The 14,543-nt window shown below is 46.8% G+C and overlaps 1 protein-coding gene and 1 non-coding gene across 2 annotated transcripts in view; one reads left to right on the forward strand and one right to left on the reverse strand.

Moving 5' to 3' along the window:
• Positions 1-6,588: 6,588 nt before the first annotated feature.
• BCL2L13 (BCL2 like 13) overlaps positions 6,589-14,543 on the forward strand; it is a 101,801-nt gene continuing 93,846 nt past the window's right edge. Inside the window, 1 exon segment of the mRNA XM_030815778.1 lies at positions 6,589-6,746. The gene's annotated coding sequence lies outside the window, so the exon portion shown is untranslated.
• On the reverse strand, positions 9,268-9,371 carry LOC115836192. The gene has a single exon (XR_004031175.1). It is a non-coding gene; the product is annotated as a small nucleolar RNA U13 (small nucleolar RNA).

A 14,543-nucleotide genomic window follows, 5' to 3' on the forward strand; every position in this document is an offset into this window, starting at 1 on the left:
AGATTCCAGGAGTATGCCACCCTCTAGCATCCCTAGGTCAGGCTGAGGTGGAATTAACGCATTTTGATTACAATCCCTCCTCTATTTTTACAGTGTTCTGCAAATGACAGGATTTGGGGAGTAGAAGCAGCAGTCTAATGCCACATGTCGAATTGTTTCTGAAATTAATATCCGGAATGGATGTAACACTGTCTAGATCAACCGTGCTTTTGTTTTTTGGAAAACAGTGTGATAATCTTTATGATTCTTCTACTTTTTTTATTTTTTTTGGAGATGGGAGTCTTGCTCCGTCGCCAGGCTGGAGTGCAGTGGCGCGATCTTGGCTCACTGCAACCTCTGCCTCCCGGGTTCAAGCAATTCTCTTGCCTCAGCCTCCCGAGTAGCTGAGACTACAGGCACGTGCCACCATGCCTGGCTAATTTTTGTATTTTTAGTAGAGACAACGTTTCACCATGTTGGCCAGGTTGGTTTCGAACTCCTGGCCTCAGGTGATCCACCCGCCTCAGCCTCCCAGAGTGCTAGGATTACAGGCATGAGCCACTGCACCTGACCACGATTTACTTATTTTGAGACATTAGAAAATACAAAAAAGTACAAAGAATAATTTATTCCCATACCATCCACCACTACCCAAAATTAACAATTAACATTTGTCACATTTACTTCAAGACTTCAAATGAAAAACAAATTGTAGGTATAGTTACTATCCCCTTTTGCAGCACCCACTCCTCCCCCATGTTAGTTTCTCTTTAAAACTCAATTTTCTTCAGTTTTGCTGATTCACCAGGAACAGGCCAGGTCCTGTCTGGAAAGAATGTGGTAAGCTTTACAGAGATAACCTCTGGAGGGAAAAAGTTGTTATGAGTACATGCAAAGATGAGCCAGTTGGTAGTTTTCCAAATGTAATTTTCTCCTACATTCTTAGGCCTTGTGGAGACACTTTAAAACATATTTTCAGACAAGTTTCAAAAAACTCCCTCCTAGATAAGCCTATTTGTGGCTTCACCAAAGTCACTGGCCTAGATTCCTGTCAGGTTAGTCAGAAAGAGACGGTTCATGTGCTCTCACCTACTCCCAGGCAGGTTTACTAGATACTGAATCAGCAGGATAAATAAGCTAACTCTGGAGTTTGCTCAAGAGGACAAAGCACGAAAGACTAGAAGTAAATGTAAATCATATGTCTTTAAATGTTGAGCAAATAATTTGAAAAGGTAAAAACAAAGTGTAGCCAAAAATAGTAACTCTAACTTCGGTGTCTGCACTTTTTGCCTCTTTCCAACCAAATTTCTATGCTACAGTGATTTAAAACTTAGATGGCAGATGGCATCAAGTCACTCCCCAATTTACAACTCTGTCATGGCTTCCGCTTGCTCCTGAAGCCTTCCGCTGGCTCTAGTAGATGAGACCACTGGATCTGGCCCTGTATACTTGCCTGCCCTCATTACCCCTCCTCCCTTTGCACACTACCTCAAAGCTTTCCTGGTTGCCTTTCAGTTTTTTTGAAAACATCAAGTTTTCTGCTTGGGAAGTTCTTTTCCTCCACTTACCACTTAACTTGTTTTTCATCCTTTAAGTCTCAAAATCTCTTTGGGGAGAGCTTATCCTGGCCACCCTCTCACCTTCTTCTCTATTCCAGTCCCTTGTCTGTTTCAGGACATGCCAACATCTTTTTTTTGTTTGTTTTGTTTTGTTTTTTTTGAGATGGAGTCTCACTCTGTTGCCCAGGCTGGAGTGCAGTGGAGTGATCTCGGCTCACCACAACCTCCACCTCCCAGGTTCAAGCGATTCACCTGCCTCAGTTTCCCAAGTAGCTGGGACCACAGGCACGAGCCACCACGCTCAGCTAATTTTTTGTATTTTTAGTAGAGACAAGATTTCACTGTGTTGGCCAGGCTGGTCTGGAACTTCTGACCTCATGATCCACCCGCCTCAGGCTCCCAAAGTGTTGGGATTACAGGCGTGAGCCATCGCACCCGGCCCATGCCATCAACTTAAATTATTTTTACTTTTTTCTGTTTCAGTGTTTTTCTTTTCTGGTTTTCCAACTAAGATGTTAGCTTCACAAGAGGGACCACGTCTGATGTACTCATCATTGCTTTTGCTAGCACCCAGCACACTGCCTAGTTAATGGCAGGGATTCAATAAACAATTGATTGGCCAGGCGTGGTGGCTGGCACCTGTAATCCTAGCACTTTGGGAGGCTGAGGCAGGTGGATCACTTGAGCCCAGGAGTTGGAGACCAGCCTGGGCAACATAGTGGAACACCTGCCTCTACAAAAAAAAATTAAATAAATTAGCCAGGCATTCTGGTGCATGTCTGTAGTCCTTGCTACTTGGGAGGATGAGGCCAGAGGATTGCTTGAGCCTGGGAAGTCGAGGCTGGAGTATGTCATGATCACATCACTGTACTCTAGCCTGGGTAACAGAGTGGAAGTGGAGACTCTGTCTCAAAAGGAAAAAAAAAAAAAAAAAAAAGCAACAAACTACTGATGAATGGAAATGAATAAAATGAGTAGAGTCTAGTTTAGAGTCGATAACCACATTAGGCTGTAGGCTAGAGATCTGTAGCGCCTATTAAAATCTGTCCAAAACTCCCCCCAAAACTGACCAGGTGCAGTGGCTCATGCCTATAATCCCAGCACTTCAGGAGGCCAAGGCAGGTGGATCACTTGAGGCCACGAGTTCAAGACCAGCCTGGACAACACAGCAAGACGCTATCTCTACAAAAAAAAAACTAAAACATTAAATAAAAAAGGGCTGGGTGTGGTAGCTCACGCCTGTAATCCCAGCACTTTGGGAGACTAAGGCAGGCGGATCACAAGGTCAAGAGTTTGAGACCAGCCTGGCCAACATGGTGAAACCCCATCTCTACTAAAACAAAAACAAAAACAAATTAAATAAAAAAACTCCAAGTACCATAAACTGCTGTGATTAAAGTCAAATAATTTCTATAAAAGGGCTATGTTATTTTATGCAATTTGCTGAAAAGACAATCTCTTTCCTCATTGAAATGCCTTAGCACTTCTGTTGAAAATCAGTTAACAATTCTGGGTTTTCTATTCTGTTCCATTAACCTGTATGTCTAGTCTCAAAATATATATTCAAAAAATAAAATTAAAAAGGGAAGGCCAGGAGCTTTAGGAGGCCAAGATGGGAGAATTGCTTGAGGCTAGGAGTTTGTGAGCAGCCTGGGGAACATACCCATTTCCACAAAAACAATCTTTTTTTTTAGACACAGTCTCACTCTGTCACCCAGGCTGGAGTGCAGTGGCGCAATCTCGGCTCACTGTAACCTCCGCCTCCCGGGTTCAAGTGATTCTTCTGCCTCAGCCTCCTCAGTAGCTGGGACTGAAGGTGCGTGCCACTATGCCCGGCTAATTTTTTGTATTTTAGTAGAGACGGGGTTTCACTGTGTTGGCCAGGATGGTCTCCATCTCCTGACCTCGTGATCCGTCCCCCTTGGCCTCCCAAAGTGCTGGGATTACAGGCGTGAACCACCGCGCCCGGCCTACAAAAACATTTATTTATTTATTTATGTTTTTGAGACGGAGTCTCGCTGTGTCCCCCAGGTTGGAGTGCAGTGGCGCGATCTCAGCTCACTGCAGGCTCCGCCTCCTGGGTTCACGCCATTCTCCTGCCTCAGCCTCCCGAGTAGCTGGGACCACAGGTGCCCGCCAATACGCCCGGCTAATTTTTTGTATTTTTAGTAGAAACAGGGTTTCACCGTGTTAGCCAAGATGGTCTCGATCTCCTGATCTCGTGATCCGCCCGTCTCGACCTCCCAAAGTGCTGGGATTACAGGCGTGAGCCACCGCGCCCGGCCCAAGAACATTTTTAAATCTTTTTTTTTTTTTTTTTTTTTTTTTTTTTTTTTTTTTTTGAGACGGAGTTGTCTGTGCCCAGCTGATGCATGGCGCGTCTCGCTCACTGCAGCTCCGCCCCCCCCCCCCTCCCCCCCCAGTAGCTGACTCGCCCCCCACACCCGCTATTTTTGTAGTAGAGACAGGTCACTGGTAGCCAGGATGGTCCGTCTCCGACCCCCCCCCCCCCCCCGGCACCACCCCCCCCCCCAAGAACATTTTTAAAAAAGTAGCTATGTGTGGCCTGGCGCGGTGGCTGACGCCTGTAATCCCACCACTTTGGGAGGCTGAGGTGGGTGGATCACTTGGGGTCAGGAGTTCGAGAGCAGCCTGGCCAACACGGTGAAACCCCATCTCTACTAAAAATACAAAATTTAGCCGGGCATAGTGGTGCGCACCTGTAGTCCCAGCTACTTTGGAGGCTGAGGCAGGAGAATCACTTGAGCCCAGGAGGCGGAGGTTGCAGTGAGCCGAGATCTGCCACTGCACTCCAGCCTGGGCAACAGAGGGAGACTCCGTCTCAAAAAAAAAGAAAAAAAAAAAGCTATGTGTGGGGGCACAAGCCTGTAGTCCTTGATACTTGGGAGGCTGAGGTGGGACAATTGTGAGCCCAGGAGGTCAATGATGCAGTGAGGTATGATTGTACCACTGCACTCCAGGCTGGGTAACAGAAGCAACACCTTGTCTCTAAAAAAATAAATAAATAAGACGAGGCATGGTGGCTCATGCCTGTAATCCCAGCAATTTGGGAGGCTGAGGTGGGCGGATCTCTTGAGGTCAGAAGTAGGAGACTAGCCTGGCCAACATGGTGGAACCCCATCTCTATTAAAAATTTTAAAAAAGCCAGGCGCGGTGGCTCGCGTCTGTAATCCCAGCACTTTGGGAGGCCAAGGCGGGTGGATCACCTGAGGTCAGGAGTTCAAGACCAGCCTAACCAACGTGGAGAAACTCTGCCTCTACTAAAAATACAAAATTAGCTGGGCGTGGTGGCGCATGCCTGTAATCCCAGCTACTCGGGAGGCTGAGGCAGGAGAATCGCTTGAACCTGAAAGGCAGAGGTTGCCGTGAGCTGAGATCGCACCCCTGCACTCCAGCCTGGGCGACAGAATGAGACTCTGCCTCAAAAAAAAAAAAAAAAGTCTTCATTTATGGTTACCCATTTCACTGCAACCTTCGCCTCCCAGGCTCAAGCGATTCTCCTGCCTCGGCCTCCCAAGTAGCTGGGATTACAGGCACGTGCCACCATACCCGGCTAATTTTTTGTATTTTTAGTACAGATGGGGAGTCTCACCATGTTGGCCAGGCAGGTCTGAAACTCCTGACCTCAAGTGATCCGCCCACCTTGGCTTCTCAAAGTGCTGGGATTACAGGAGTGATCCACCACACCCGGCCTGTACTATTAGTTTTCCAAGGTCACTAAGCCTTTCCTTTGCAAAACTTTATGTTTCTATTAATGGCACCATCCTTTCCTCAGTCACTCGGGCTTAAAAAGCATCCTGTGGCACCAGCCCCACAATAGCAGTTCAACTCTTTTTATCACTTCCTTTAGAATAGCCTTGTTGAGGGGGCGGGGCTCACGCTGTAATCCAGACTTGGGAGGCGAGGGGCGGATCCGAGGTCAGGATCGAGACCACGGTGAACCCATCTCTAAAAATACAAAAATTAGCGGGGGGTGGGGGCCTGTAGTCCAGCTACTCGGAGAGACTGAGGCAGGAGATGGCGTGAACCGGGAGGCGGAGTGAGCCGAGATTGCCACTGCACTCCAGCCTGGCGACAGAGCGAGACTCCGTCTCAAAAAAAAAAAAAAAAAAAAAAAAAAAAAAAAAAAAAAAAAAAGAATAGCCTTGTTGAGATATACATCTCATAACATACAATTCACCTATAGTGTACAGTTCAGTAGTTTTCAGTATTTCAGAGTCGTGCCACCATCACCCCAAAAAGAAACTCTGTACCCACTGGCAGTCACTCCCCATCAGGATTTTATCACTTCTGATCTGGCTCAGTCTTCTAACTCCTTATTGTCAATGCCCTCTTTGTTCCAATTCAGTACACACACCACGGGCAATTTGATCTCCCTAAAACACATTGTATCCTCTTTCCTAGATACCTTCCGATACTCTTCCAAAGCACTCTTGGATTCAAGTAAACAAACATCCATTAATACAAGTTAAGTATGTTCCAGGCGCTGTGCTAGGTACTGTTAACAAAAGCGGGTTACTACTGTTAAGACTTCCTTCATGCCGTGGCGTCTCTGCTCAGCCAGTTCTCTTCGCCTAGGAGGACCTCTCTACACCACCCCGCTATATTCCCTCCCCGGAATTCCTTCCCAACCTTCAAGGACCATCTGCCCCAACTAGTGGCGAACATCGAGGCTGTCATGACTGTGTAGATACTTATTTGACCTGCTCCCTTGGCAAACACTTGAAACGCAATACATGTTTGTGGAACTGAACATAGCCTGTGCATGCAGCAAGGCTTCTTTCCTCGGAATCGCCAGCCCTTCCTCCAACACAGCGACCAGCCGGTCAGAATCCCAACCCCTCGACTCCGGAAATGATTTGGGAGACGGAACTTCCGAACGTCGCAATCATAGATTTGGGCGGGCTAGGAGGGTTTGGGTCTTCAGGTCACATCTACACGGAGACACCTCCGGCTTCCGTTGGTCGGTGCTTCCGCTCCGGATACCCTTCCGGATCTCAGATCGCCCTGGTCCCGCCCCGACGCCGGCCGTGACGAAGGCACGCCGGGGTGACCTCACCCGCCAACATGGCGGCGGCGGTAGATTAGGGCCGCGGGTCGGAGCACTCACCGCCGCTGGGGGACCCCGTCGGAAGCAACCGCCGCCGCCGCCTCTTTCATCTCTTCTGGGGCAGGGGCCAGGGCCAGGTGAGGGGAGTGGGGTACCGGGAAGGCTGAGCTGGGTAAGGAGGTGGTTTTCACCTGGGTAGGAAAGTGCCCAGAGACCGTATCGAGCCACCGACTCCCCAGTGGTTCCGACGACGCGTGAGTTTAAGTGTGTGTGTCTACACCGGCGCTCCTTCGCCCGAAGGTGCTCGGAGCTTAGGGGTCCGCTTCACCGTGACCGGACCTGGCCGCGCGGCCCCGCCGCTGAGCAGGCTTCTTCCGGCGTGGGGTGCCGGAGGCGGAGGAGCTCGGTTCTGGCTCCACGCCGCTGTCCTTCCCCACAGACAGCTTCACGTGGAAAACCCGGGTCCATTTTTAGGGCTAAACTGGGGAACGGCGACTTCTTTTTGGTTGAGGGAAAGGTTTTCCTGCGATTCACTTAGAACACTTGAAGATTAGCTTTGCCAGTCTTAGTCGTTTCTTCTCAGAGATTGTTAGTCTTGTTTCTTAACCTTAATTCACTGCTGTTCTGACACCTATTTTTTCAGAAAAAAACTGCCTTCTTGCCCTTGGAGGCAGTACAGTTCACACGGAGTCATTTTTCCCCCTTGATTTATCCTCCCAACATTCTGTAAAGATCCTGTTTCTTGCCTTCATAACCGACTTTTTGAGTGGAGGCGCTAACCTAGCGTTGAAAATCGGACGGATCTGGCCAGTTGTTCACATGCTGTTGACTGATAGCTTTGGTTAGCTCCTAGCCACTCCCTGCACAAGTGTTTGTTTATTCAAAATAGCTATCTCACTGTCTCTGTTTAGAAGTTTGAACTAAGCTGACAGCCCTCCCTCCTTACTTTTATTTTTTTGTTTTTGTTACATAAAACAAAACAAAAACTTCTTTGGCGAAATTGTAAGATTTCTCCTGGAGGTTTAGTATAAAGCAGAATGTTGCTCTCTGTCCTGACTTGTGTGACCTTGGATGAGTTGTCACACCCTTCAGATACCTTCTTTTTTTTTTTTGAGACAGTTTCCCTCTTGTTGCCTAGGCTGGAGTGCAATGGCGTGATCTCGGTTTACCGCAACCTCCGCCTCCTGGGTTCAAGCGATTCTCCTGCCTCAGCCTCCCGAGTAGCTGGGATTACAGGCATGCGCCACCACGCGGGGCTAATTTTATATTTTTAGTAGAGACGGGGTTTCACCATGTTGGTCAGGATGGTCTCGAACTCCCAATCTGTGGTCATCTCCCCCGCCCCCCGCCTCAGCCTCCCAAAGTGTTGGGATTACAGGTGTGAGCCACCAAGCACGGTGATACATTTTTTTTAACCACCCCCCCCGCCGCCTCATGAAGTATTCTTTTCATTTTTAACTCCCTCTCTTCCTCAAATGAAGTATTCTTCATTTGGTAATAGGCAGTTAAGGGTATTGAAATTCTTTTTACTCTGAGTGGTCAGGTACTATTCTGTGTTTTTTTTCCAATGGCTCATTTTTTATGTGGAAGAGTATATTCAGTAGTTGGATACACTTTTTATTTTAAGCCGTCTCCTACAGCAAGGACCAGTAGTTGAATTCAGTTGAAAGATGTCTAAGGCTATATCCAATCAGTCTTGTAAAAAAACAGACTTGTGTTTACTAGCACATAATCTAATCAACATGTATTAAATATCACACACATTAAGCTTTTAGGACAAGTGGTTTGCAACAGTAATAATCATTAACAGCATTTTATTTGGCTGTATGCGATGCCTCACTGTAATCCCAGCACTTTGGGAGGCTCAGGCAGGAGCATTGCTTGAGCCCAGGAGTTCGAGACCAGCCTGGGCAACATAAGGAGACCTTGTCTTCACAAAAAATTAAAAAAAAAAAAAAAAAAAAATTAGCCAGGCATAGGTCCCAGCTACTTGGAAGACTGAGGCCAGAGGGAGGACTGCTTGAGCCTGGGAGATCAAGGCTGCTGTGAGCTGTGATTGCTCCACTGTACTTCAGTGTGGATGACAGAGACCCTGACTCAAAAAATATATGTATGTTTATTTATTAATTTTTTATATATATATAATTTTTTTTTTTTCGAGACAGAGTCTTGCTCTGTCGCCCAGGCTGGAGTGCAATGACACGATCTCGGCTCACTGCAAGCTCTACCTCCCGAGTTCATGCCATTCTCCTGCCTCAGCCTCCCGAGTAGCTGGGACTACAGGCAGCCGCCACCACGCCCGGCTAGTTTTTTGCATTTTTAGTAGAGACGGGGTTTCACTGTGTTAGCCAGAATGGTCTCGATCTCCTGACCTCGTGATCCGCCCACCTCGGCCTCCCAAAGTGCTGGGATTACAGGCGTGAGCCACTGCGCCCGGCCTAAATAGATATGTATTTTATTGTGAAATACTTTAGGCATACAAAACACAAGTTTTAAACATTCACTTAGTAGTTCCAGTCTGCATTTATCATTTTTCAGACAGGATTTTGATTTGTATCTTATTCCAAATAAATGTTCACCAAGAGTTCTTGTTTAATATATATACAGAGTGGGGGTGGGTGGTATTTTCAGATTGGTTTATTTTTTTTTCTTGTTCTTCCTCAGACGGTAATGTGCCATGAGGCAACATGATTGAGGGAGGCACATGTCATGCATTAGCATGAAACCCAGTCATCTTGGTTCTTTATGAACCACAAAAGGATTGGAGTAGCTGATTTTTTTAACAACTTTATTGAAATATAATTAACATACTGTACAACTCACCATTGTACAATTCAGTACTTTTTAGTATATTCACAGAGTTGTGCACCCACCACCACAATCATTTTCATCACCTCAAAAAGAGACTCTCATACCCATTAACAGTCATTCTTTATTACTGGCCCCCCTACCCCGACCCTCGGGCAACCACTGATCTACTTTCCGTCTATGGATTTGCCTATTCTGGAGATTTCACATAAATGAAATCACGTAATATGTGTTTTGTTTTTTTTTTGTGGGAATGAGTCTCACTCACTCTGTTGCCCAGGCTGGAGTGCAGTGGTGCCATCTCGACTCACTGCAAGCTCCACCTCCTGGGTTCACGCCATTCTCCTGCGTCAGCCTCCCGAGTAACTGGGACTACAGGCGGCCGCCACCATGCCTGGCTAATTTTTTGTATTTTTAGTAGAGACGGGGTTTCACTGTGTTAACCAGGATGGTTTCCATCTCCTGACCTTGTTATCCGCCCACGTTGGTCTCCCAAAGTGCTGGGATTACAGGTGTGAGCCACCACTCCTGGATAATATGTGGTCTTTTGTGTCTGGCTTCTCTTTTTTTTGTGACGGAGTCTCACTGTCGCCAGGCTGGAGTGCGGTGGCACGATCTCACTGCAACCTCGGACTCCCAGGTTGAACCTAACTCAGTCTCAAAGTAGACTGAGACTGTAACTCAGTCCCAGTAACTGTAACTCAGAGTAGCTGGGATTACAGGTGGGTGCCACCACACCCAGCTAATTTTTGTATTTTTAGTAGAGATGGGGTTTCACCATGTTGGCTAGGCTGGTGTCCAGCTCCTGACCTCAGGTGATCCACCGACCCTGGCCTCCCAAAGTGCCGGGATTACTGACGTGAGCCACCACGCCCGGCCTGTCTGGCTTCTTTCACTTAGCATAATGTTTTCAGAGTTTATCCAAGATGTAGTGCAGTACTTTATTCCTTTTTATTGCTGCATTCTATTCCATTGTGTGGACATACCACATTTTAAAAATCAGTTGATGGGCATTTTTTTTTTTTTGAGATGGCATTTCACTCTTGTTGCCCAGGCTGGAGTGCAATAGTGCCATCTCAGCTCACCTCAGCCTCTGCCTCCTGGGTTCAAGCGATTCTGCCTCAGCCTTCTGAGTAGCTGGGATTACAGGCACACACCACCATACCCAGCTAATTTTTTGTGTGTTTTTCGCAGAGATGGGGTTTTTCCATGTTGCCCAGGCTGGTCACAAATTCTTTGACTCAAGTGATCCTCTTGCCTCTGCCTCCCAAAGTGCTGGGATTATAGGCATGAGCCACCACACCTAGTCTGTAATGCTGCTTTGAGCATTCATGTGCAAATTTTTGTGTAGACGCGTTTTCATTTTTCTCTGATATGTATCTAGAAGTGGAACAGAGTAACTGAATTTTATGTCCTCCATTTACACAAGCCATATACAGGAAGCCTAATTATTGTGAAAGTCAGATTATCTAGGACGGGATGAAAGTAAGGCAGTTCTCTGAATTATCTGCAAATGCCAACTGCTGAGGGAAAATATTTTTGGGTAGCTCTTAACACAAGATTGAACAATTAGGCCTGTTTTAATGGAAAGGGGGTAGTGTCTACACTAGAGTTCTAGTGTCTGCTGAGTTTTAAAAATGATACTTGTCCAGTTGCATTTTTCAGATGGGTGGGGTGAATTTTTTTACCATTTCATAATTTTTTTTTTTGAGATGGAGTTTCACTCTTGTGAGGTCTTCACTCCCGACCTTAGGTGATCCACCTGCGTCAGCCTCCCAAAGTGCTGGGATTACAGGTGTGAGCTGCCATGCCCGGCCATTTCATAATTTTTATTAGGATTATTTTACCCTCTTTCAGAGACAGTCTTAGAATTCAATAGGAGCTGGTAAAGCATGGATTAGAAAATAGCTTTGGCCAGGCACGGTGGCTCAAGCCTGTAATCCCAGCACTTTGGGAGGCTGAGGCGGGCGGATCACGAGGTCAGGAGATCGAGACCATCCTGGCTAACACGGTGAAACCCCATCTCTACTAAAAAAAATACAAAAAATTAGCCGGGCGCCGTGGCGGGCGCCTGTAGTCCCAGCTACTCGTGAGGCTGAGGCAGGAGAATGGTGTGAACCCGGGAGGCGGAGCTTGCAGTGAGCCGAGATCGCGCCACTGCACTCCAGTCTCAAAAAAAAAAAAAAAAATAGCTTTGGACTCCATGTTAACTTGTGGAACTTAAAAAAAATTCCCTATTCAAGCCACCAGTGAGTCATGAGACTAAAGAGCTGATAGCCAAGAAACTTAATGTTTTGTTGTTGTTGTTGTTTGCTTTTTTATTTTTATTTTATTTTGTTTTATTTTATTTATTTATTTATTTTTCGAGGCAGGGTCTCGCTCTGTCGCCTAGGCTGGAGTGCAGTGGCGCGATCTCGGCTCACTGCAAGCTCCGCCTCCCGGGTTCACGCCATTCTCCTGCCTCAGCCTCTCCGAGTAGCTGGGACTACGGGCGCCCGCCACCACCCCCGGCTAATTTTTTGTATTTTTAGTAGAGACAGGGTTTCGCCGTGGTCTCGATCTCCTGACCTTGTGATCCGCCCACCTCGACCTCCCAAAGTGCTGGGATTACAAGTGTGAGCCACTGCGCCCGGCCTATTTTATTTTATTTTTTTTGAGACAGAGTCTCACTCTGTCGGCCAGACTGGAGTGCAGTGGTGCGATCTCGGCTCACTGCACGCCCCGCCTCCTGGGTTCACGCCAGGAGGTGTGTAGCTGGGACTACAGGCACCCGCCACCATGCCCGGCTAATTTTTTGTATTTTTAGTAGAGATGTGGTTTCACCGTGTTAGCCAGGATGGTCTTGATCTCCTGACCTTGTGATCCGCCCTCCTCAGCCTCCCAAAGTGCTGGGATTACAGGCGAGAGCCACCGCGCCCGGCCAACTTTTTTATTTTGAGACAGAATCTCACTCTGTTGTCCAGACTGGAGTGCAGTGGTGTGATCTCGGCTCACTACAAACTCCGCTTCCCGGGCTCAGGTGATTCCTGGCTCAGCCTCCTGAATAGCTGGGAATGCAGACGCACACCACCACACCCAGCTAATTTTTGTATTTTTAGTAGAGATGGGGTTTCACCATGTTGGCCAGGCTGGTCTCGAACTCCCGACCTTAGGTGATCTGCCCATCTGGTCTCCCAAAATGCTAGGATTACAGGCATGAGCAACTTTGCCTGGTCTATTAATGTTTAAAATTACAGATTTTTGATTTGTGATGGATTTATCTGTGAATTTTTATTTTTGTCTTTATAAACTGGGATTGTAGTTGTGTTCAACTCTGTATTACTGGAGCATTTAATAATTCTTTTTTTTTTTTTTTTTTTGAGACGGATTCTTGCTCTGTCACAAGGCTGGAGTGCAGTGGCACTATCTCGGCTCATTGCAACCTCTGCCTCCCAGGTTCACACCATTCTCCTCTCTCAGCCCTCTGAAGTAACTGGGACTACAAGTGCGTGCCACCATGCCCAGCTAATTTTTGTATTTTTAGTAGAGACAGGGTTTCACCATGTTGGCCAGAATGGTCTCAATCTCTTGACCTCGTGATCCGCCTGCCTTGGCCTTCCAAAGTGCTGGGATTATAGGTGTGAGCCACTACGCCTGACTGCATTTAATAATCTTATAATATTTTAGTTGAAGGAAATTTAAAAACAGGTTTTTTAAATAATTTATTAAAATGTGTTAAACTATAGGGTGTTTTGGTTTTCGTTCTGTGAGGTTAGAGAATACAGTATAAGTATGATATTCTAAATTAGTATATCTATTGTGAGTGCCAGGAATTTCTTTTTTTTTTTTCTTTTTTTCTTTTTGAGACGGAGCTCTGCTTTGTCATCAGGCTGGAGTGCAATGGCACGATCTCAGTTCACTGCAACCTCTGACTCCCTGGTTCAAGGGATTCTCCCACCTCAGCTTCCCGAGTAGCTGGGATTATAGGCACACGCCACCACGCCCAGCTAGTTTTTTGTATTTTTAGTAGAGACGAGGTTTCACCATGTTGGCCAGGATGGTCTCGATCTCCTAACCTCGTGATCCACCCACCTCGGCCTCCCAAAGTGCTTGGATTGCAGGCATGAGCCACCACACCCAGCCTAGGAATTTCTTTTTAAATAGGCATCCAAAGTAATTTGATGGGACAAGTTTGGGAAACAAATACAAAAGACACTCATATTGCTGCATATTTGCTTTACGTAAGAACTAATAGTAGGATTTTTTTTTTTTTTTTGGAGACAGAGTCTCTTTTGCACAGGCTGAAGCGCAATCTAGGCTCACTACAACCTCTGCTTTCTCGGTTCAAGCGATTCTCATGCCTCAGCTTCCTGAGTAGCTGGGATTACAGGCACAGGCCGCCACGCCTGGCTAATTTTTATATTTTTAGTAGAGACGGGGTTTCACCATGTTGGCCAGGCTGGTCTCCAACTCCTGGCCTCAAGTAATCCACCCACCTTGGCTTCCCAAAGTGCTGGGAAGTATAGGCGTGAGCCACCATGCCGAGTTTATAGTAGGATTTAATAGCTGCTGTGTACCTTCTGATTATGTTTCATAAAAAGTGTCTAATTCCTACAACATAATCAGCACTGGCAGCATTCTGGAACTTGGACTGGTACTTTTTTTTTTTTGAACTTGGACTGGTACTTTTTTTTTTTTTTTTCTTTTTGAGACGGAGTGTTGCTCTGTCCCCCAGGGTGGAGTGCGGTGGCGCGATCTTGGCTCACTGCAAGCTCCGCCTCCCGGGTTCAAGCCATTCTCCTGCCTCAGCCTCCCAAGTAGCTGGGACTACAGGCGCCCGCCAACACGCCCGGCTAATTTTTTGTGTTTTTAGTAGAGACGGGGTTTCACCGTGTTAGCCTGGATGGTCTCGATCTCCTGACCTCGTGATCCGCCCGCCTCGGCCTCCCAAAGTGCTGGGATTACAGGCTTGAGCCACCGCGTCCGGCCTGGTACTTGTAATAGAAATCTGGTTTAGAAAAGAAAATAAACCATATATTGTAGAATTGTGGATATACATTTGTTGTTGAAGATTCATGGATGTTTTATTGTGGCTGGTTTTGGAGATGACACCAAATGAATACATAAACACAGCATGAAGTTACTCT

Source organism: Nomascus leucogenys, chromosome 7b (genome assembly GCF_006542625.1).
Source record: "Nomascus leucogenys isolate Asia chromosome 7b, Asia_NLE_v1, whole genome shotgun sequence".
Lineage (NCBI taxonomy): Eukaryota > Metazoa > Chordata > Mammalia > Primates > Hylobatidae > Nomascus > Nomascus leucogenys.